This window comes from Ursus americanus, chromosome 29, assembly GCF_024610735.1.
Source record: "Ursus americanus isolate L20-20 chromosome 29, mUrsAme1.1.p, whole genome shotgun sequence".
In the NCBI taxonomy this organism is placed as follows: domain Eukaryota; kingdom Metazoa; phylum Chordata; class Mammalia; order Carnivora; family Ursidae; genus Ursus; species Ursus americanus.
Genome location: NC_142155.1, coordinates 36854037 through 36878611, shown reverse-complemented (window position 1 = coordinate 36878611; position 24575 = coordinate 36854037). Strand labels below are relative to the sequence as shown.

At 38.4% G+C, this 24575-nt stretch overlaps 1 long non-coding RNA gene across 1 annotated transcript; it reads left to right on the top strand.

Annotated features, from left to right (window-relative positions):
• The first annotated feature begins 112 nt into the window (after window positions 1–112).
• On the top strand, window positions 113–19779 carry LOC148107532 (uncharacterized). Its single transcript, XR_015722210.1, has 2 exons — window positions 113–179; window positions 18721–19779. It is a non-coding gene; the product is annotated as an uncharacterized LOC148107532 (long non-coding RNA).
• Window positions 19780–24575: the final 4796 nt, after the last annotated feature.

Here is a 24575-nt window from a genome sequence, read left to right as displayed (position 1 = left end):
GGACTCTGCATCTTCAGCTCCGCACTTGCACCTGCATCAGGGAGCAGCTGTGGCTCCGCCTCCTTCCGGTCGGAGCGTAAATAGCCGGTTGCTGAAGCTGCTTCACAGGGCGCACCCGGCTCGTTCGTCCCACTTCCTGTCCTGCTGTGGATGTTTCGTAGCACGTCACAGAGACAAGGGTGAGTGCGTTGTAATAAGGGATTTGGAGAGAGGGGGACCACGTTCGTTCATGAGCTTTTGTGAATGTATATTGCTATAATGATGCTATTTTATTACTGGGTACTGCTGTGTCTCTTCCAGTGCCTCCTGTAGGCATTAAGCTTTGTCAGAGGGGCTTAGGCATAGGAAAGGGCGTCATGTCCACGGGGTTCGGTACTCTCCACGGTTTCCGGCACCGCTGCGGTCCTGGCACGTGTGCTCCCCAGCAAGGGGACACGACCGTACGGGCGTGGGAGGGAGAGCTGGGTAAGACATAGTTGGGGCACGGACAGTGCACTGCTTGGTGTGTACGTGAAAACGTGCTTGTGGGAAGGTTGTCATTATCTTCAGATATCCTCTAGTTCCGGGAAGGGCAGTCTCTTCCCGGGTCTGAAGGCTCCCAAGAGAGGTCAGAACGTCATAATATACAGAAAATAACCAAGAACAATTAATACACATACCGAGTGTTGACAAGGGTGTGGAGGAACTGGAATTCTCATACATTTGGGAAGACAGTTTGGTAGTTGCTTTACAATGTAAACATTTACCCGCTTTGTGACCCAGTGATTCCACAGTTAGGGGTCTCTCTACCCAAGGGAAGTGAAAGTGTAACTCCATACAGATATTTGTACACTCGGATGATGTATATAGCTGGTGTATTTCGGATAGCCAGGATTTTGTAAACCATCTAAATGTATGTCAGCAGGTGAGTGAATGAACTGATGGTGGTAAAGTCATGTAATGGAATACTGTTTGTTAACACAAAGGAGCAACAAGTGAATGTGCACGTGAATGAACAACACCATGAATGAGTCTCAGAATAATTACGCTGAAAGAATCCAGTGCATGCCATATGTCTATATTTCATATAATTCTAGAATTCTTATAAATTTATGTAAAATATATGTAAAATTGTAGAAAATGCAATCTAGGATGACAGAAAAATGTTCAGTGGTTTCATGGGGATGGGGTGAGTGTTAGGGAAATGTCAATGGCAAGGGGATCATGTAACTCTTTGAGGTGATGCATTTGTTTGCTATTTTTGTTGTCAGTTTCCTGATTGCAAATTTTATTAGTTTCCTAGGGCAACTATAATAAATTACCACAAACTGGTTGGCTTGAAGTAACAGAATTTTATGACGTCAGTTCTGGAGACTAGGAGTTCAAACGCAATGTGTTCCAGGGTCATGCTTCCTCTGAGGTCTCTACGGGAGGATCCTTCCTTGCTTCTTCCAGTCTGTAATAGTCCTGGGTGTTTCTGGCTTTGGGGCAACATCCCTGCAGTCTCTGCCTCCATCTTCATATGGCCATCTTCCCTGCATCTGTGTCTTTTTCCAAAGTTCCCACTTCTTAAAGGAAGGGGAAAATGAAGGGGGGGGCATCAGAGGGGAGACGAACCATGAGAGACTATGAATTCCGGGAAACAATCTGAGGGTTTCAGAAGGGAGGGGGGTGGGGGATGGGTTAGCCCGGTGATGGGTATTAAGGAGGGCAGGTATTGCATGGAGCACCGGGTGTTATACACAATGAATCATGGAACAGTACATCAAAAACTAATGGTGTACTGTATGGTGACTAACATAAAAAAAAAAAAAAAACACTAGTCATATTGGAATTCCAATACGACCTCATATTAACTAATTACATCTGCAGTTACCCTATTTCCAAATAAGTTCACATCCTGAAGAAACAAATATTTCAACATATCTTTTTAGAATTTGACCAATATATGTTTATTTACATACTCAGAACTTATCAAATTGTATCCTTCAACATGTGTGGTTAATTGTATGTCAATTAAACCTCAATAATCTGTTCAAAGTTGCTGAAAAGAGAGTCCTATAAGCAATACACTACAGTAGGCCAAATTCTAGATCAGAATTTTTACAAAAAAAAAAAACACAAAAAACAAAAAACAGCATAATAAGAATAGGCTGTGTATCATATGAAGGAAATTGAAAGAAACATTCAAGACCCCGGAGTCATCCCATTAGAAGTTCCCTCAGGAGAGAAGAGAATGCTGTCAGGAAGATGAAGCATCATGATTTTATCCACAGGGTGTCCATTACATGGGTGAAGTGTGGCAGGCTTACTGCTTAGAAGACATTCAGTTAAAAAGGGTCATAGGCAACACCAAGTTTTGAAAGTACAAAATAATAGCTATGTTTTCAAAGTTTAAAGGGTCCTTTAAATTTACAGAAATGTGTTTCAAATACCCACCCAGAGGAAGGAAATAGGAGCATTGGCATATTTAAGTATCTTTACAAATTAACATATTCAAATGTTAATTAAAATTCAAATAAATAGATTTAATAAGAAAATGTATATTTTAAAATAAGAGATTTAAGCACGGTGGCCATTGAAATAATTTTCATATAAATTTCTGAATACATTTTAGAAATTGGCAGAGTGAAATTTAAAATAGCTTTTATTTGATTCAAAAATTGTATTTCTTTTAGTAGGGTACATTCGAAGACTAAAATATATTGTTGAATATGACTTAATTAGACAGTACCTGCAGTAATTTAGTACAATTTTTTTCTTACACTGGACATAGAAAAATAAGAAAAATCAAATATAATTATGTTTTCTGGTATACAAACCTATTCAAAACTGCATCTAGATTCATTTTCTAGAAATACTTGAAATTGGGGAAAGATTTCTTCTGAAAATTGCTGAATTTTTAAAATCATTAGCATTTCTGCCCATTAATAATTACCAAACCCTTTTTTTCCCTTCAAGATCTCCTCTGTTCTAATTTTATGATGTTACTCCTAAAATCTTTGTGTATCTACTAACCTAGTTCTTGGTCTGGTAGTGAATTTATTTTCTAATTACAGGTGGCCTGGTTTAGGTCAGACAGTGATGGGTCTCCACCTATATTCTGAGTCAGGAATGAAGTCTTATCATCCTGGTGTGCTAGCATGGAGTACAGTGAGCTATCCAAAGATACACTTTTTTTCCTAAATGAATTGAAGCCAAGGGGATGAGTGTCTAGCTCTCATTTGGTTGGAGGTCTAGTGTGGAACCATGCTGAGCTGATCACTGAATGAGTCTCTGTGGAACATCCTTCCATGTGCCACTTTCACTGGACAAAAATCCCTTGGGGGTTACATGAGAATAAATGGAAAAAAGTATTTTACCTTTATTAGTCTTATGAGACTAAATTTTCGATTCAGCATTATTTTCTTTTCCTAGTTCTTCTAAACTTTAGTGATCATGAAAGTCAGTTTGTTCCACTTCTCATTCATTTACCAATGGAAAACAATCCTTAGGGGCCCTTTTAAGATTACATTAAATGTAGTTATCTGGTTTCAAGTGAGTAAGAACCTAATTACTTTTGAAAGAAGGTGTTTGAATGATATACCTTCAACCTACATCCAATTTGTTTTACTCAGACAACCATCAAGGAAAACATTCGGTGACAGAAATACAATGTGTAGTCTAATTTGGTAGGGAATGAATATTTTCTGCAAGGCTAATTACAACCTCCTGGAAAAAAAGACTAATCTCTTGTCACTGACACAGTAGGTCAATAACTATATTTACATTCCCCATTGGCACCTGCTATGTTTTCTGGTAATCAACTCACCAGTAGATAGGACATACTTACCATGCAAAATGTGGTTTTAAATGTACTATTACATTTTATTTTTTTATTAAAACATTTTTAATTTAAATTCAATTAATTAACATGTAATGTATTATTTGTTTCAGGGATACAGTCTGTGATTCATCCGTCTTATATAATACCCAGTGCTCATTACAACACATACCCTTCCCAGTGTCCATCACCCATGTACTATTACCTTTTATTTATATCTATTTTTCAAAGCAAGCACATAAGCTAAACTATTTATTTTCATTCCTTAATTTAGGTACAGAGATCTCATGAATTCATCTAAACAAAACATAAATTACAACTAGCGCTAAGACTAAGCAAGTTTTATTGCAGCAAATACTGCTATAAAATCTGCAGTTTAGTGTGAAACTGTGATTAATGCCCATGTTTGCCAGGTAATACCTAGGGAAGTTGTTTGGTGGGGTTGTTTGTTTGTTTTTATTGACATTGGATTTCTAGTCCTTGTCTATGAGAAATTGAAAGATTTTTATATTTCTTTTATTTTTGCTTGTTTATATTCTTTTTACTTTTTCTGGTTTAGTCTCACAGACTGATTTGGTCTTACAGCCAGCAATCATGTGTGAATGTACGTCTGCATGATAGCAAAGGAGTGACTTTTCCTTCCTTTGAGTATTAACCTTAATGTGTCTTATTTTAGTTTTCGTTTTCCCTTGGGCAATGTTCTGAGTGCATACTTGACGTCTACAAATTCTCTTGCAAAACTACATGTGGCTCCTTTCAAATTGAGTCTTCCCCTCCCCACCCTCCCAAAGATAATTTCAAAAATTTGATCAGAAGTCATAAACTGGCAGCCTGTAAGCCAAATTCATTCAGCAGATGTATTTCTATTGCAATGACTGTTGTGAGTTGTATTGTTTTGTTTTTACCTCTGTAGTATTTTTTAATTGAATAACTTTTAAAAATCGGGAAATTTCATGTAACCTGGCTTTTGAAAATTGTGGGATTTGCCAACATGGAGTTCACTTTCTACAGGGAAGAAATCTTCTGGAGTCGAGTCCTTTTAGCCATGGCAAGTACACATCAGTTTACCATAGATTTCAACAATCATGATTTTTCTTATCTTGGCTCGTTTCATTCGTGTATTACTTGCTTGGTCCAAGTAGCCATTTGAGAGTGTAATATGTGATTAATATGCATTCAAAGAGCATATATATTGGAGTACCATGCTTGTGCTTATGGCTACAGTTTGGCTTAGTTTCCACTAAATGACGTAGCTGCTTGACAGACAAAAGCAGTGCTCTGAGAAAGCGTCCTTTATATGGTCATAGTTTACTAAAATTCAAAGTGTTTTACCTATATAAAAATAGCTGTTTATTAAATATAAAGGCAAATATGGATAAAACATATATACATTTCCATTACAAGACAAAATGACGTTAAAGCAAAATGTGAGGGGCGCCTCACCCCGCAGTTGGTTAAGCATCTGACTGGCTCCGGGCACAATCTCTGAGTCCTGGGATCGAGCCCCCACATCAGGCTGCATGCTTGGTGGGGAGTCTGCTTCTCCCCCTCTCCCGTTGCCCCTCCTGCTCACTCTCTCTCTGTCTCTCAAATAGTCTTTTAAAAATAAAAGAAAGCAAGATGTGAAAATAAAAATATATGTCTAGTTTTAACTTGCCCACTATTAGTGAAGTTTGTTTTTTCTTACTGGTTTATGAAGACAGATTTACTTTCAAGTACACCTTGGCTATATACAGCCCTGGGGCAAGTCTTGTCTCTCTCCCCTATGCAGTAGTTCTTCTGCTGTTAGCCAAGTGCCAGAACCCACCCACAGAGAGCACAGCAGTACCGGTTTTACCTCTGAATCTCAGAACTGAGACCAAGTCCTCACTGAATCTGTAGGGACTGAGCTGTGTCTCATTCTTCTCCTGTCATCTGACTCAGAAGCTGCCCTTCAGGGTGGTAGCTGAGCCCACTAAGGTTGGCATGTCATACCAAGTCCGCCATCTTCTTGCTGTCTCTCTCTCCAGCTTCTCTTTGTGCCTTATCCCAGTGCTCCGCTCTCTTTACCCTGAATGCTCACATGAAATCTAAACCCTTCCAACCCTACATCTTCCATTGTTACATTTGTAAGTAGCAAAGCATCAAAACACAGCTGTTTCTCGAGAAGTTTTTAATGATACTCTCTTGTATGCTTTAAACAGGATTAAACAGTGTTAAACAATTTTTTAAAATTCGGTGTAATTTTTTTTTAAAGCATTTCCTACTTCATCTTTCCCATAGTGCTAAGGGATGTAGGGACACAGCTGCAATCTTCATTTGCTCCAGCTCTACCTTTGTTGTTATTGTTGGGTTTCCCCAGATGCCTCCTCCTGTCTACAGTGGCTCTCCCTACTACTTTTCATAATGAGTTTGGTTTTAGTATTCTCTGTAGGTGTCACCGATGTCCTAAGTGGCCTTGAGAAGAACTCCATGAAAGGAGAGGATGTCTGAAGTAGAGGAGAAAGGGACGCCATTGAAGTTAATCACACGTGATGGCGATTCAACCTTCCTGTAATTAGTATTAGTTGCTAGAATGAAGCTGAGAGTAGAGAGGAAGACAAATAGTGATCCTTTCGTAAAATCACAATATAGGTAAAAATGCAACTTTATTTCTACCAGGACAAGGTGTACGTAGAAACATCACATAATCCCTGATACTTCGTGTACCTGATGAAGTGAAATATGCCTGATTTCCAATCACCACTTCAGCACATGTTTTCAATATGTGTTTTCATCTAGAACTTTTATTTCTTGAAATCGAGATGTCAGGGAGTGGCCAAGCAGGATGATTAGCTCAGATCATTTAAGGAGTAGACCTTGGGCAACCTTGTTAACATTTTGAAGATAATTTTTTTTTAAATATAGCTTTATAATAATGTGGATTGAAATAATAGAAGCACTTCATTTTAAAAATCGAACATATCTGTACTTTAATGATTTTTCTTCAGTATTGCAAATTAAATTTTTATTTGTAGAAGTTAGTAAAAGCAGAGTGGGTCATAGTACTTAAGCCTACAGTCTTATTCAAATTAAAATACCCAGATCTTTTAATTGATTATATCACTTAGAAAGGGTGTGATCTAATTAGTAACGTTGCTGTGCCTGGTTTTCTGATTTGAGAGATGGAAATGATAATAGTCATATATTAATACTAACTTAATGAAAAAAGAGGCCTTGCAGATGGGAAATACTCCTATCCATTTGACTAATGCCCTGATTTAGTTAATTCTAAGTCCTTCTTGCAATTAACAGATATTTACCAGCACGTAGGTGTTCTGGTGCCTGCTATGGAACGTGTACTGGGTAGACCTCCCATCTCTCCTCATGTGACTGCCTGGTAGGTGGCAGGGTAGAAGAGCCCCTTATTACTGGGCTGCAAAGAGGAGTTCATGGGGAATTTGGCGTTGACAAAGCAGTTACTAAGAATTTCTTATCTTCCAATCCCATGTCAGTTCCCACGGTTTATTGTCTCCGGTCAATATTATTTGCTGTGGATTAGGTACACGTGGCTTTTATTATTTTGCTAGTAATGTGGACATTTTCCTTCTTTACACATTGGCAAATGTACATCATGTTCTGTTTCCTGATGGTCTCAAATGTCTCCACTAATTCCTTAATGTAAAAGTCAGCAGTGGGAACAAGGCTGACCACAGTACTATGTCAGGAGGAATCCTAAAATTCCTAAGAAAGATAACATAAAGGTATTGTAGCTTATTCAAGAAGAGCATGGGGATTGGAATTGTATCCCAGTTTGAACACAGAAGCTTCCTTGGGTGACTAGCTGGGCTTCTTTAAACAAATCAATCAAACTTATCTATGACTGATTTTTCTTCTTGGAATAAAGCAAATCTGGACAGATTGAGAGTGATGTTGGATAGGCGAGGAAAGTTAATATATGAAAAGCACATAGCAAAACACCTGGCATACAGCACTCATCCAAGGAATGATAACAAACCTTATCATCATCAAAATCATCTTGGGGATAAAGATCAACATTACAATGACTTGCAATTTTATGCCTTTTAAGGCCTGGCTTTTCAGAGATCCTGTTACCCTGTTTCAAGTCTTTTATTTACAATATTAAAACAAGTGGTGTTTTGGGTTTTCTCTGTACGAACCAGCTTTAAAAAGTGGTAACGAGATTGGTAGATCATAGGATGTGAAAGGGTGAGCCATCATTCTAAATGGTGTATCCACATTTCATCAAAAGAAATTGAGATGTAATGTTTTTCCTGCTTTAATCAATATAAATATCAAAGTCAATATTTGCATTCTTGAAATAGAAGCAGACAAAGGACCCTAACACTTCCCTGGTAAGGTGGCCATTAAGTTCCAGTTAGCCTGAAATAGGCCCAGATTATGTTTGTTTTCCTGGTATCCTTATTATCGGTGTCCCTTTTACTCTTAAAAGTTCAGTTTGGAAAATAGTATATAACTTACATGGTTGCAACATAAAATAGTAGACTTGTTAGGCTGTGGCAAATTTATGTAGCAAACTGAGAAAGGCACCTGACTGTCCAAATGTGATTTTTGAAATTCTGCTACCTACCTGTCTGACATGAGGACCTCCATAGTTCTCCTGGATCTAGTTGAAAAACTTTGTTATTCTGAGAACCTCCAACATAGGAGGAAGAACTGTAAACCTAAAAGGTGATGTCGTGATTGAGATCTAGTGGTTTTAGTGATTGACTAGGATTTAATGCTTTGATGGAGATCAGATTCCCATATGAAATAGTTTTTTTTGTAAACCACAGTAAAGTGCTCCATGCATATCCCACTTAAAACATATGAACTTGACTCAAAAAGAAATCAAGTTTATTTTATGAACTAATAATTGCTAAAATACTTCCCATTCTGATAGCCCTACTGCTGCATTTAATTGCCAAAGTACATGTTCTTGGGAACGCATGGACAGATTTTGATTTTTTTTTTAAATAAAAGATAATTATCCCAAAGTCACACAGAAAAGCATCTCTTTTATTTTAGATAGAGTCACAGTTTTAAAAAAATGAGTAGTTACATTCACATTCAATGTGTATTAACTTTTTAGAGACTCTTAATATGTTTGTATTTTCTTTCTCTTCCTTCCAGGCAAACTCTTACCTTCACTACCTATCCACCTGTTCTCTAGCTAGTATTTTTATTTATTACTTACAGCTCACTTACTTGATCCCAAAGAAAGATCAGATTTAATTGGGAAATTGAGCAGAAGAAATGCACTGGCTTAGAAGCAAGCAATGGATACTAGCCAACTTTAGGGAGTTAGGCGGCCTTTCGCTTACAAAAGTTGTGGCCAAGAGGCAGGTAAATTACTCCGTAGTCATCGTCTAAGGAAGTACTGCCTAATAGGGTTCTTCTGTACTTGCAATTAACCATCTTGCTGTGGATCGAAGGTAGAGTCACTTTATGTCAAAGCTACACTCTGCTATGGAATGTTAAAGTGAAGTTCCATCACACTTACAGTATTAAATCCTGCACAGGATATGTCTGGGAGTTGTAGGTGCCAATCACCCACCCACTCTACCCCACACTCCCACCCACAGTGCTGCTCTCCTGCTTTTCCCACCTGGGTTGAAAGACCTACCAAATCATACTCATGGATAAACAATGCCATATACAATTACTCCTCAAAACTTTCTATTTTTCTGAAATATTTGATTTTATTCCTTCTGTTGTTTAAAATCTTATCTCTGTATGTAATAATAAAAATAGAAGTAAAAGACAAGATTTTCCTTCATCTCCATTTATATGTCACTAACACTGGAAATTTGGTTCATTCAAAGCAATTCATTGTATAAAAAGGTATTTATTTGAAGTCTCTTATTTAGAGTCTTCCATATTGCTCCATGTGGGATAAATGTTCGAATTTTCCATTTTACTTTCCACGTTATTATAGGGACATCAATGAAATTGAAATCTTGGTTAAAAGTACATCATTTAAGTAAATTGTAGGGACAAATGAACTTTTGGGTAGAATTACACATTTTAAGTAAGTGAATACAATTTACAATTGGTACGGGCGGACTGTTTAGATAACTACATTGGAATTTTAAAATCTGATTATCTTATTCATGTACAAACCCAACTCCTCTCTTTTATGTTGAGAATTCTTGGTATGCTTTGACTTGCTCTGGAGATTCACATGAAGTCCTTGGACTTTAAATAATTACTTCACTTATACTAACTCACGTATACTAACTGCAAGTCTATGTTGTAGTCTCTCCTGAAAGAGTTCTCTAAACCTTACAAAACGTTCTTTCTCTGATTTAACTACACAGAATTGCCTTACCGAGAAATGTGAGTATAGTTTTCTTTTTTAAAAAGGGAAAATCTTTTCTCACAAAAGAACAAAGCCATGAATCTATAGAATATCCCTTCAAAATATTACTGTTATCCAACAGTATACTTGTATACTTTTTGGACTAAATGTATATATCAATATAAAAAGAGCATATAGGTTTATGTGTAGATACTCCCATTTAAGTCACTCAAAAAATACAGTTTCATGTCATGAAGAACAAAGGCGTTTTCAACATATATGATTAATTACGAGGCTTTGAGTCCACAGATAGAAATATCACCAGAAAACTGTAAAATCTCAGTAAAGATACAAAACCACAAATGCTTTTACACCATCTACTTCATGAGAAGTAGCTTCTAGTTTCAGCTAGAATAAACATAAGAAAAATATTTTGACAAATACAATTCTAATTCTGGTCAAAGGGATGTAAACTACATCTCCTACATCTTAATTATAGTTGGATCCTTTAGGGTAACTACTAGATGACTTGGAGGCTGTCAGTTTCTACCGGAAATGAGAACAAAGTATCTTTGTTTGTGTCAAAGATGTGGTTTTATCATTTAGAACCAGAAATAGCTTTAGAAACAATTAGGCCTGTTTTCCAATGCCTGTGCATTTGAATATTAACCATGCAAAAAGCAAAATGTTGACTATCTCAAACTCCAAAATTTAAATAGGAGATATTTTTTCCCAATAGGATAATTCCTTCATCTGCATGATACATTTTATATAAAACATACCACTAGTTAACTTATCAAGGCAAAGCTCAACTCAAATGCTATGGTGTTGGATTGGAGAAAGCTTTTTTAAAATGACAAAAAGCTCAAAAATATATAAATAGCTGTGTTTAATTACATTAAAGTAAAACTGCATATAAACTTCTACAAACAAAAGATAAAACTGGAAAAAATTATAATTCCTTTAACAGTTAAGGATTCATATTCTTAACATGTCCAGCATCCATGTGAATCAGTTGGGAAAAGACCAATGTCCAATGAAGGATTGGGAAGATGACATGCATGTGGGGAAAAATCTCATCCTCACTTATACAAATTGAAACTCAGCTATGTAACATACCTATCCTATTCCTATAGTTAAAAAAAAAAATTTACTGACACAATGTGTCAATGGGGTGTCAGGAAAGCATGCGTTCTCATGCGTTGCTGGTGGAAATAGAGATTAATACAATACAACAGGCAGTTTGGCAATATTTCTCAAAATTGAAATGTATAATTCATTTTGTTTAATAATTCCCCTTCTAGGAATTTATCCAGTGACATACATGCTATCTAAATGACATCTGTGCAAGATTTATTTGGAAATAACTTAAATGTCCAACTGGTCAAATAAATTATAACACATTTCTATAGCCATTAAAATAAGGAAGATCCTGTGCTGATACGGAACGAAGAGTGTGTGCGTCCCCAGGTGTGTGTGTGTGCGTGCAAGCACACTTGTCCATGGAGCTAAGTGATAAAAGTTGAAACTAATTTGTAGGACAGAATCATTGTGTTAAAAATAAAGGGCAGGGAAGCAAAAAGAAATCATGCTTCAATATCTTCGCTTGGGAGATATAATTGTTTGGCTGGGATACTTCTGGCAGCAAGAGACAGAAGGGAGATAGACTTTAAATTCTTGTGCTGTGTATCTTGAAATTTGTGCTGTGTGCGTATGTGTGTGGGTGCGTGTGTGTGTTAACTTTGATAGTATTTTGATTTTTAAAAATACTCAATGTTGTCTTTAGGAATTTGAATTATTCTTACTCTTCTAAATTTATTTTGTTGCGCACTAAAGAAAATCTGATGCATGCCCAACTAACAAATCTTATAAATCAAAGGGTGTCAAAATGTTCTTTATAGGCTCATAAAGCAGGGTTTTTTTCCCCTAAGACAATAACATGATGCCTAAAAAACTTAGTGAAACACAAGACATAGGGTATATGACCCTGCTCTTCAACTTATTACATATATACCTATGGGAGGTCACTTAAGTTCCATTTCCTCATTGTTAAATAGCCAAAACTTGCTCTAACATACAATACTGTAAAAGTCCAAAGACATAACATATGTAAAATTGTTTTGTAATCAAACAAGGAATACAAGTGTAAATTATAGGAAAAGTAAATTTTTTCAGAAGGAAACCAAAATAAAGCATGTATTTAGGATACATCATCAGCAAAATCGGTACATTTTCCTATTTCCTTACTTTTGCCTCTAGGCACAGATATCCTCATCCCAGCCTGTATCAGATGAAAGTTTAACTGTACCTGCTTCTCTTTCTGTATCTATCAAGAACTGTTAATAATTTAATTGTGCCTTTGTGTTTCCTTCAAATCTCTCCAGACTGCCTCCTTTTGTATTAAAAAAAGCATAGTATTAAGGAGGCCACGTATTGCATGGAGCACTGGGCGTTACACGCAAACAATGAATCATGGAACACTACATCAAAAACTAATGATGTATTGTATGGTGACTAACATATAATAAAAAAATTAAAAAAAAAAAGAAATTAGGTGAGAGTAAGGAGATAAGGTATGTGTTTAACTAGAAACGTCAGAGGTCTTTGCAAACATGCAAAAGTCTCCTGTTGAATTTCAGTTTTTAGCATTTAACTTCTTAATGTGTATTCTTAGAGAAGAAAACTAATGAGTGAGGAGGAGGAAGAAAAGGAACAGGAGGAAATGTGTGTTTATTAGCTCCCCTGAATCCCAGATTAGGGGTATTAATGTACAAGGGGTATCAATGTATAAAATTTAAAAATAAATAAAGCATAGTAGGTTAATTTCTATACCCAAGTGAAATACATATCTACATGTTAATGATTGCGAGGTTAAATCCCTTAATAAGACATTTTATGGCTCTTTTCTGTAACTATGTCAGATTTCCAGGGGAGCTGTTTCAGGACAGTTTGGCCTTAAAGAATAAAGGAAGATGTGTGAGTACCTTAGTGGGCTGAAGAGGAACTCGACTCTTATGTAAAAGTAGTTAAGTCTGGAAATTGAAGCAACTGTAGGCATTTCATTTTTCTTAGATACAGAATGTTCTAGATGAATGTCAAATTTCTGAACGAAAATGACCTCGCCTGATGAAAGATTGAAACAATATCACCATTTAAGTGCAACATGATTTTTAAGGTCTTTCATGAAAATCTCATTTTACTGGAAATGGCACTAGAGCTGTGAGAAAGCTACATACAGTATTTAAAATAAAATATCTAAGTGATCTTGCAATGTATTAGGACAAGTTTTAACATAAATTACACTATTAAAAAAACCTTTAGAATGTATTATCAGGCCTTCACTACCCCACTACAACTTCTGCTATTTTCAAGCAATTTCTCAGAATAATAAAACTTTTTGAGAAGAAGCAAGTTTATCACTGAAATAACTACAATAGAACTTTCTTTGGGTAGACAGAACAAATAATAGACCTGAGAACCAATTAAATATGATTGTTCAGGCACATTAATATTGGGGAATACTTACAAGTTTTCAATTTTCCCTTTCCGTGATTGGTAGCATTTATCTATTGAGTGGAGTTTTGGTTTGGGCAGAATGATTCCTGGGGAGGAGACCGATAATAGTCAAATGCAGGAGGACTTATAGGGCATTGGGATCCATCCAAACCGGCTTCCAAGAATGGAAAAGCAGGAACACTGAGATAAATACCCCCCCCCTTCAGGTACTGTTATGACGTAAGTTGGGTCCTAATTACGGCCACTGATTTCATTCAGTCTTACAGTGGAAACCTAACTACTTTTACAGTACCACATCAGAAAGTTTAGAGAGCAGATGTATTTAATGCAACTTCATTTTAGCAATGGGGCGATAAAATTGTTTCCCTTGAAGGGAACTGGAAATTAGGAGAAGGGAGATTTAGTTATTATTTTTTTCATTGATAACATATGACGCTATATCAGAAATAGAGCCCGAACTGGAGGAAATCACTTGGTTGCTGTAATAGTAGCTGATCACTGCACTTTTGATTATCAGTTTCTGAATCACAGATAGCTTGCTTACTTTGTTACTGTTGTCTTACTTGGTGTCTCCAGTCAGTGTCTAATCAATCTCTGACAATCCATTTTCTAGGTGATCCTTAGAACCACCAGCCATCTCAGCTTTATGAGTATTTCCCTTGTAAACATGGTTTGAAAGGAAAGAGTTGGCTTGGTGTTCAACAGAAACAAAATTGTTATGTTTATTTTTGTCATAGAGCAAGTTCTTGCTATTCATGAAAGGTATGTCTTGAATTCATAAATACCGTTATTTTAGAGAGAGATGCTGAGTCAGTGGAATACTAGCATGACTGACCAACATAATGAGTCCCTCCCACAGACCAGCCTTGCGGTTCGCATATCCGTAGGGTACTTACATACATTACCTCAAGAAACCCCTATAACAATCCTATATTGTAAATATTATTATCAATGTATTTTGTATCATAGACCTCGGTGTTAACTGTGAGAAGTACAAAAAGCATTTTAAATCCTAAAATCAAAATATATATAATAGATTCAGTAATCCTTTTTTATTAACTCTAAAAACGTTGTTCATCTTCTGAGTCATGAACTGTTTGAGAATCTGATGAACTAACATCATCAGATGATCAAGCATCCAGTGCCCATTACCTATAAATTATAAAGATCGATAAATATTCCCAAAGCTTTAAGATTGATATTTACATACATTTCATGGTTTCTAAGGTGACCCTAAGTCTTTGTTCTTCCACTAAATATTGGTGACATAAATGGCAGCAAATCACCCATAGTTTGTATCTGGATTTTTGACATTATCACTCCCTATCTGTTTCTGCCCCATTTTTTTCTAAATGCACTATCCTCCTACAGACAGCCATGCAGAGCACTCAGTGTCTGCCTATTTGAAGATGTAACACACTTTTCTCTGGTGTACATGCTGGCAAATGGAATCTTGCATCACAAAGTATGTGCATATTTAATTTCCCTAATTAATTTTCCTTCCAAACAGGTTGTATACCAATTTGCATTTTCATCCCCAGTTTAGGAATGTCCATTTCTTTATACTCTCACTTACACTTAAAATTATCCAACAATAAATAATATTTAGTTGATTTTTTAAAAAAATCCCATTGCTGTTTTATGGTACAATCCTGATTATTAATGGGACTGCACATGTTTTCATAAGGATTTTTTCATAATTTTGTGTCCCATTGTATAGGTTTTTCTGTGAATTTGCTATTTGTATCTTTATCCATTTAACCTTATTTACTGTTTTGTCATTTCCTTATTAATTTGCTTGTCTTTGATTTCCTTTATGGTATCTTTTGTCATGCAGAAGACTGTAAAGAATGTTGAAAAGGCAGTTAACTTGTAGCATGAGCATACAAGTTAAGCATAATTCTTGATAGAAATACAACATGAGAAATCCAAGAGCCTGTCAAAACATTTCTTTATCTTCAATATTGGTGATAGTCAAAGGTTTCAGAAGATAACTCCTAAAAGAATACATGCATATATTCCTCCTTCTAAGTTCTAATCTTTACAACTATCTTAGGTATAACATCAATCCTATGTGAATGAGAATAAAAAATAAAGAAATGTGGCTTGAAGAATGTTGAGTCATCTCTCATTTTAAAAATCTTACCTTCTGTCTTTCATCAAGTCTCTGATTCTAACATGTTTCACTAAATTGTCATTATTACATTATTTTCAATTTAAATAATCCTGACTGTGGTTGAATGGATTTTGATTGAAACACCAATTTCAAGGATCAGTGTTAAGGGGGATTTAAGTCTGGGGATGAGTATAATAGGAGGACAGAACGTACATGAGAGCCTGTGGTCACAGTTGGTAACCATAAGAAAGTCCAAGGCAATGCACAGTGACTTTGGTGTGTCTTTGATGGTGTCTAAGGCATAAGCAAGGATATTGTCAACAGTGGGAAGTTTGGATTAGAGGGCGGCGATGAACTTCATGTAAATTGACAAGTGGGCCGGATGAGAAGTGATGAGAGCTTGAACTCCTATCGAAAGAGTAGATCGAGGGAGGAGACAATAGTTTTAGTACACACTTAATAGAGGAATCCTCCTTCTACTTCCCCAGTGAGCCTGGCAGGGAAATGGGTCTTGGATAAGATAAAAAGTCCGAACAGGTCAGGTGGAGGAAGTTTCCTCCAGGGTTCTTTGTAACTGGGATAGGGTAACTTTTAGAGATATGTTCCTGGCTCAGCAGTAGACTCCTTTCTTAGTCTCACTTTGTGTGTTGGGGTGTGTGTGTAGGGGAGGCAGCATGATTTGAAAGTGTCTGATTGAAGAAGGGGAAGAAACAATGCTCTAGAATCCAGAAGTACTAACTCGGGTGTTGAGAAATAACGGCCAGTGATCAAGAAGTTAGGCAGATGTTTCCCTATCTTCTTATTTGTTTAGACTGAGGGTCACGCTCACTGCTCATTGACTAAATCCTTCTCACGGAAATTTTTTGTTTGGTCTGCACAAGACTTAACTATTTTAAGTCAACATATAAGAAATTGTACATGAGGATTCCTGGCTTCTGTGTAAGAACTGGAAGCTCTGGAAACCTGGTCCTCGTTCCCATGTGGCGGCAGGCAGTGGAGCTGAAGAGTCGTTTCTTGATGGAATTTTAGTGCTCACTTCTTCATTCTCACCACATAGCTTGCTTCTTACGCATGGCCTGTTCCACTGAGATTTGTGGTGTTCTTTCTCTCCTCTCCTCTCCTCTTTCTCTTCTCTCCCTTTCCACTCTCTCCTGTCCTCTCTTTCCCCTCCCCTCCCCTTCTCATCTCTTCTCATCTCATCTGCCTGATTTCAGTAAGCAGTTTGGAGACTTCAGGATAAGATAAGGCTCAGCGTTAATCTTTGGGACATAGAGGAGTGTGTGTGTGTGTGTGTGTGTGTGTGTGTGTGTGTGTGTGTAAATATATATGCATGTACATCTGATTCAACTGTTACCAATAAATAAAAGATAAAGGTCTGTAACTTACCCTTATACTCAAAGAGAAGCCTTTCATGCCTTAGATGCTTCTGTGAAATTAGCAGTGTCAAACCCATCGCCTCACGGCTAATATTATTTGGAGGTACGCGAAGGACCAGAGATAACCACAAAATGACCCACTAGGAGCCTGCACCACAACTGCCACCAGAGGGTCCTTCTAGACTGATAATGCAGACCTAGTGTTACATCCTAAAGACAAGAGGGATTTGTGTCAGGGAAGGTCTAACCTCGCTAGTAAGGAGGAGATTGTGCTAATGGTGGCTGGAGATTCTAAGGCAGAAGTTAGAAGTAAGCACTCTCAAAGGCAGGGGACTTGAGGATAGGAATTTTCAGGATTTACTGAAAGACTCTCTGGAAGGTGTTAACTCTTCACGTGTGTTACCCTTGAACTTTGGCAAAAGTTCTGTACTGTGTACAGTTCTGTGTGTTTTAATTTAATAAATTAGTTTTGGTATTTTTATGTGCTTATTGTACAGGCATGGCAGCATTGTTGGCACACATATTTTAGTTAAGCCCCCTCAAGGATGTTTTCGTCCTTGTTTGTATTCCATGGTGTGCTATGGATGTGCTATAATTTAAGTAACCCATGTTTTCTCGCCTTTTCTTAAACAGTGTGGGAATGGAGAACAAAAACATCTTTTGTTGGTACTATGCCACTCCCGGAAAATGGACATTTTTGTAAGACAACCTACTGTAAAAGGACATGCTTCTTATAGTGTGTGTGACAGTGATCCAGTGGCTCACGCTATTCGAGCCCCTTCCTGGTTACTCTCAGAGCTACCTTATCTATGGCACAGAGATTGGAAAATGCTGCATCTGTGTATAATTTTCTTTTCCTAACATGACCCTTTCAAAAATTGTTATATCCTTGATAGTCTGCAAGGTTGTGTTGTGAGAGACAAAATACCCAGCTAGGAAAAGACACGTGTTCCACTCTGACAGCCATATCTGTTTTTGTGTTACGTTGACTTACCTTCCTGGTGGAGAGTCCATTCTCATCTGATTCTCTGAGTACATTCTGTTATCCGTATTGATAGAACTACATAACTGGACCAACGTGGAAGCAAAGGAGAAAAGTGTTCTGGAACCACCCTGAGGTTCCAGGCTGTGAAGATGTGCACATTCGATGTGCCACTCCAGCTTTTCTCCTGAGTGGAGCAGATTTCAGGATTCACCCAGTTGTTTAGGCCACAAGCCAGGCAAGATCATGGCATCGCACAAGGGGAGCACTGATCTTAGTTACACATTGGACATGTTCCTACACTTTCTCCACATAGAATATTTTGGGACTGCTCTGGGCAAAGTTTAAGACATGAGAGTTGTTATTATAATTGTTCTTATTGTTGTTTTTATTTATTTATTTATTTATTTATTTATTTATTTATTTATTTATTTATTTATTTATTTATTTTATTACTCTGCCCATTTCTGTGTTTATTTATGTCCTGGTATCACCTTTTTCATTCTCCCCTGACTTCTATGTTTCATGTTTCCTGTTGGCTACTAAAATTTACCAGGCCTCTCTTCTCTGAAAAATATCCCAGTGCTCCAAATTCATTTCTGCTTTCCACCAAAAATTACCTCTTTTTTTTTTTTTTATCAATCACAGCAAAGAGGGAGACTTTCTGGAAGTTGGAATGGCTACCGTACCTTGCTTAAGCTTCCTGGAAATACTTGAGCTTAACCACATAAGCGAATGTCATTTTGGGTGAAATCTCAGGCAGAACGACAGAGCAAGGGGTGTTAGCCACTGGGGCGAGATATTTGCCAGCCTCGGGGAAGCCTTCCCACACTCTTTACTGGACCCCAGCTGAAGATCTGTTTCTGGCTCGGCCGACTCCTACTTCCATCAGTGTCTTGACCTAGCAGTGAAGAGAGAAAACCAATACTGCTGTTACACGTTACAAACTGAGCGAACTAATATGTTTTCAAGGGCACATTTTCCAATTTCCAAATTATGCTGGCACTTCATTTATCACTCTTAGTTCTCACTGAGTTCTTAGCATTCTGCTTTCAATTGGTGTCTTGACAAGAGAGTAGGAATTAAAGCACAACACTGTAAACATTGTCTCTGACAACAACTCAGGGAAACATTCGGTAGCAGGAGGGTAAAAAATCTGTATCTTCTGATTATTTGCACATTTAGACTATACACGTTATTCAAGTTTTCACTTTGGATAAGTAATTGAGAATTATTGACATTTGATCCTTTTAATATTAAATATAATCTTTTGTGGCCTAAATGTCTCAAGATGTGTATGAAGTGTTAAAGCAATGATATAATAAGTTGAAATGATTTGTATATTCAAAAAAGCTAGAATTACTAGTGAAAATTACAGTGTAATTAGAAAAAATGTGTTATCAATGTGTGAGGCCAAATTTTATCAACAGACCTAGAAAATAGTTCTAATAACAATGTAAATGAATTGTAGTGAAAACATTGACCTTGTCTGAAAAATAGGGAGCGTGTGTGAAGCATATGTGTATGAGAAATGTGTAAGAAATATTAAGGAAGTTATTTTGACTACAAAACTTGAACATATCTAACATTATGGATTCCTATATTTTTGTAGCATTTTCAGAGGAATAGATATAGTATTCATGTAAAATTGGTTCTTTCCGTAATCTTAAAAGCCTGCCAGTTAGTAAATACTACTTTTCCTATTAAGTTTGAATGAATTTTGTTACCCCTATCTTTCTGACTCCTTCAGAAATGTCACACCCTACAGTGAATCATTACCGAACCCCTTGCACATGTTTTCCAAAACCACTTTCAAAACTACCATCTCCTTTTTATACATTTACACAAGAGATACATAGTAGGGTATGTTTTGTCATTTTACAAATAAGGACATTGATGCCCAAAGAGGTTACGTGTCTTGCCTGAAACCCGGAAATTGGTATCTGAACCTCATTTTCTCTTTTCTATTGACTAAAATGTCTGTGTTCTATTGCTTTCTAGAATAACAGTCTCATCATATACATATAGTGTTACAGTGATGAGATCATAAGTTTTCATATATCTGTGTATGTATATAAATGTGTATGTGTGTGTATCTACATATACGGCCTTCGTCGTGATGCTGAGACATACCACTGAAGGAGAGCGGTATCACATTTCAGTTTCGGAAGATCATAAATCCATAATATGCGGGGGGGCGGAGTTAAGATGGCGGAAGAGTAGGGGGCCCCTTTTTCAGCCGGTCCCCTGAGTCGAGCTGGATAGGTACCAGACCAGCCTAAATAACCACAGAATCAGCCTGAGACGCAGGATGATGCATCTGGATCTCTACAAATGAACATCTCCAGCGCTGAGTATTGAGGTACGAAAAGGGGAGCTGTAAACCGTGCACAGATATCGGAAGATAAACGGAAGGGGGAGGGAGCCGCCGCGTTTGGGTGCCGGGAAGCGGCAGCCACCTGCACGGGGGAGCGGGCGGACTCACAGAGGGCACCCGCGAGAGAGTGGACTGAGACCGGTGAGGGTGAGCCAGGAGCGTGCGCCACCAGGCATCTCGCGGAACCCGGGAATCCCGTGTGCTCACGGGATCCAGACTGAGACCGGGAGCTCCCGGAGCGTGCGCAGGGCGGCTGGCGGTTGGCGGGCCACCTGCACGGGGGAGCGGGCAGACTCGTGGTCGGCACCTGCGAAACAGCAGACTGAGACCCTGAACCGGGTGCACGCGCCACCAGGCTTCTCACGAAACTCCGGAATTGAGGTGTGCTCACCGGGCATAGACTGAGACCGGGAGACCCGGGAGCGTGCGGGGCGGCCGGTGGCTGGCGGCATTAGAAACACAAAGGACAGAGACGCGCCGGCCCTGGAAGTGAGGGCAAGGACGCTGGGTTGGTGCGCACATCCCGGGACGCTGCACGGTTGAGCAGCACCAACAGTAATAGAGTTAAAGTGGCCAGAACATCAGTGGAGAACGGGCCGCAATCCCTCTGTTCTGTGACAATGCAGCCTCTGCTGCTCTGACTCTCAGAAGAGGCATAGCCGGGCGCCAGGGAAAGCCGCCAGAGAACAAAAGCCTGGAAATACCGGCTCAGAGAGTGCCCATCCCCATCCTCCCTCGCAGGGGACACGGAGACTCTAACCAAACAGGGTTGCCTGAGTATCATTGTGGCAGGCCCCTCCCCCAGAACACAGAAGGCAGGCTGAAAAATCAAGAAGCCCACAACCTGAGGCGCCTGGGTGGCGCAGTCATTGAGCGCCTGTCTGCGGCTTAGGGCATGATCCCAGCGTTCCAGAAAGGAGTACCTCATCGGGCTCCTCCGCTGGGAGCCTGCTTCTTCCTCTCTCACTCCCCTGCTTCTGTTCCGTTCTTGCTGACTGTCTGTCTCCCTCTCTCAGATAAGTAAATAAATAAAATCTTTAAAGAAGAAGCTTACATCTCTAAGATCCCTACAAAACAAGGGGCATGGCCTGGGACCCAGTCAATAATTTGGGCTCTGGACAACCCCGCAACCTCTCCTCATCAGAATGACAAGAAGGAGAGGCCCCCCCCCCCCAGCAAAGAGAAGACAGTGAGTCTGTGGCCTCTGCCACAGAAGTAACGGACATGGATGTAACCAAATTATCAGAAATGGAATTCAGAGTAACAATGGTCAAGATAATGAGTAGACTTGAAAAAAGTATTAAGGAAAATGTTACTGAGAATATAGAATCCCTAAGGGCGGAAATGAGAGCGAATTTGACAGAAATTAAAAATTCTATGAGCCAAATGCAGGCAAAACTAGAGGCTTTGACGGCCAGGGTCACCGAAGCAGAGGAAAGGGTTAGTGAATTGGAGGATGGGTTAATAGAGGAAAAAATAAAAATAGAAGATGGTCTTAAAAAAATCCATGCCCGCGAATGTTGGCTACGGGAGATTACTGACTCAACGGAACGATCCAATGTTAGAATCATCGGCATCCCCGAGGGGGTGGAGAAAAACAGAGGTCTAGAAGAGATATTTGAACAAATTGTAGCTGAAAACTTCCCTAATCTAGCAAGGGAAACAAAAATTCGTGTCCAAGAGGCAGAGAGGACCCCTCCCAAGCTCAACCATGACAGACCTACACCACGTCACGTCATGGTCCAATTTGCAAATATTAGATCCAAGGATACAGTATTGAAAGCGGCCAGGGCAAAGAAATTTCTCACGTACCAAGGAAAACACATCAGAATTACGTCAGACCTGTCTACACAGACCTGGAATGAGAGAAAGGGTTGGGGGAGCATTTTTAAAGCTCTTTCAGAGAAAAACATGCAGCCAAGGATCCTTTATCCAGCAAGGCTGTCATTCAGAATTGATGGAGAAATAAGGACATTTCAGAATCAACAGTCACTAGCCAATTTCGTAACCACGAAACCAGCCCTACAGGAGGTATTACGGGGGGTTCTATAAAAGTAAAAAGGCCCCAAGAGTGATACAAAACAGAAAGTCACAGCCAATACAAAGACTTTACTGACAACATGGCATCATTAAAAGCCTATCTCTCAGTACTCAGTCTTAATGTTAATGGCTTAAATTCTCCCTTACAACACCACAGGGTTGCAGATTGGATAAAAAGAAATGACCCATCCATTTGCTGTCTACAAGAGACTCATTTTGAACCCAAAGATGCATTCAGACTGAGAGTAAGGGGATGGAGTACCATGGTTCACGCAAATGGACCTCAAAAGAAAGCTGGGGTAGCAATTCTCATATCAGATAAATTGGATTTTAAACTACAGACTATAGTTAGAGACGCAGAAGGGCACTATATTATTCTTAAAGGAAGTATTCAACAAGTGGATATGACAATTATAAATATATATGCCCCCAACAGGGGAGCAGCAAGATACAGAAGCAACTCTTAACCAGAATAAAGAGACATATAAAAAAAAAATACATTAATAGTAGGGGACCTCAACACTCCACTATCAGAAATAGACAGAACACCCTGGCAAAAACTAAGCAAAGAATCAAAGGCTTTCAATGCCATACTCGACGAGTTGGACCTCATAGATATATAGAGAACACTACACCCCAGAACCAAAGAATACTCATTCTATTCTAATGCTAATGGAATATTTTCAAGAATAGACCACGTTCTGGGACACAAAACAGGTCTCAGCCGATACCAGAAGATTGAAATTATCCCCTGCATATTCTCAGACCACAACGCTCTGGAATTGGAACTCAACCACAAGGAAAAATTTGGAAGAAACTCAAACACTTGGAGACTAAGAACCATCCTGCTCAGGAATGACTTGATAAACCAGGAAATCAAAAATCAAATTAAACAATTTATGGAGACCAATGAGAATGAAAATACAACAGTCCAAAACCTATGGGATACTGCAAACGCAGTCCTAAGGGGGAAATACATAGCCATCCAAGCCTCACTCAAAAGAATAGAAAAATCTAAAATGCAGTTTTTATATTCTGACCTCAAGAAGCTAGAACAGCAACAGAGGGACAGGCCTAATCCACACACGAGGAAGCAGTTGACCAAACTTAGAGCTGAAATCAATCAAGCATAAACCAGAAGTACAGTAGAGCAGATCAACAGGACTAGAAGCCGGTTCTTTGAGAGAATCAATAAAATTGACAGACCACTGGCAAGACTATCCAAAAGAAAAGAGAAAGGACCCAGATTATTAAAACTATGAATGAAAAAGGAGAGGTCACGACGAACACCATTGAAATTGGAAGGATTATTAGAAATTTTTATCAACAGCTATATGCCAATAAACTAAGCAATCTGGAAGAGATGGAATCCTTCCTGGAAACCTATAAACTACTAAGATTGAAACAGGAAGAAATTGATTTCTTAAACAGGCCAATTAATGATGAAGAAATTGAGTCAGTGATACACAACCTTCCAAATAACAAAACTCCAGGCCCGGACGGTTTTCCTGGGGAATTCTACCAAACATTCAAAGAAGAAATAATACCTATTCTCCTAAAGCTATTTCAAAAAGTAGAAACAGAAGGAAAGCTACCAAACTCATTCTATGAGGCCAATATTACCTTGATCCCCAAACCAGGCAAAGACCCCCTCAAAAAGGAGAATTATAGACCGATTGCCCTAATGAATATGGACGCCAAAATCCTCAACAAGATACTTGCTAATAGAATCCAATAGTTCATTAAAAGGATTATCCACCACGATCAAGTGGGATTCATACCTGGGATGCAAGCGTGGTTCAATATTCGCAAATCAATCAGCGTGATACATCATATCAACAAGAAAAGACTCAGGAACCATATGATCGTCTCAATCGATGCCGAAAAAGCATTTGACAAAATACAGCATCCTTTCCTGATTAAAACCCTTCAGAGTGTAGGAATAGAAGGTACATTTCTCAATCTCATAAAAGCCATCTATGAAAAGCCTACTGCAAATATTATTCTCAATGGGGAAAAGCTGGAAGCCTTTCCCTTAAGATCAGGAACACGACAAGGATGCCCACTCTCACCACTATAATTCAAC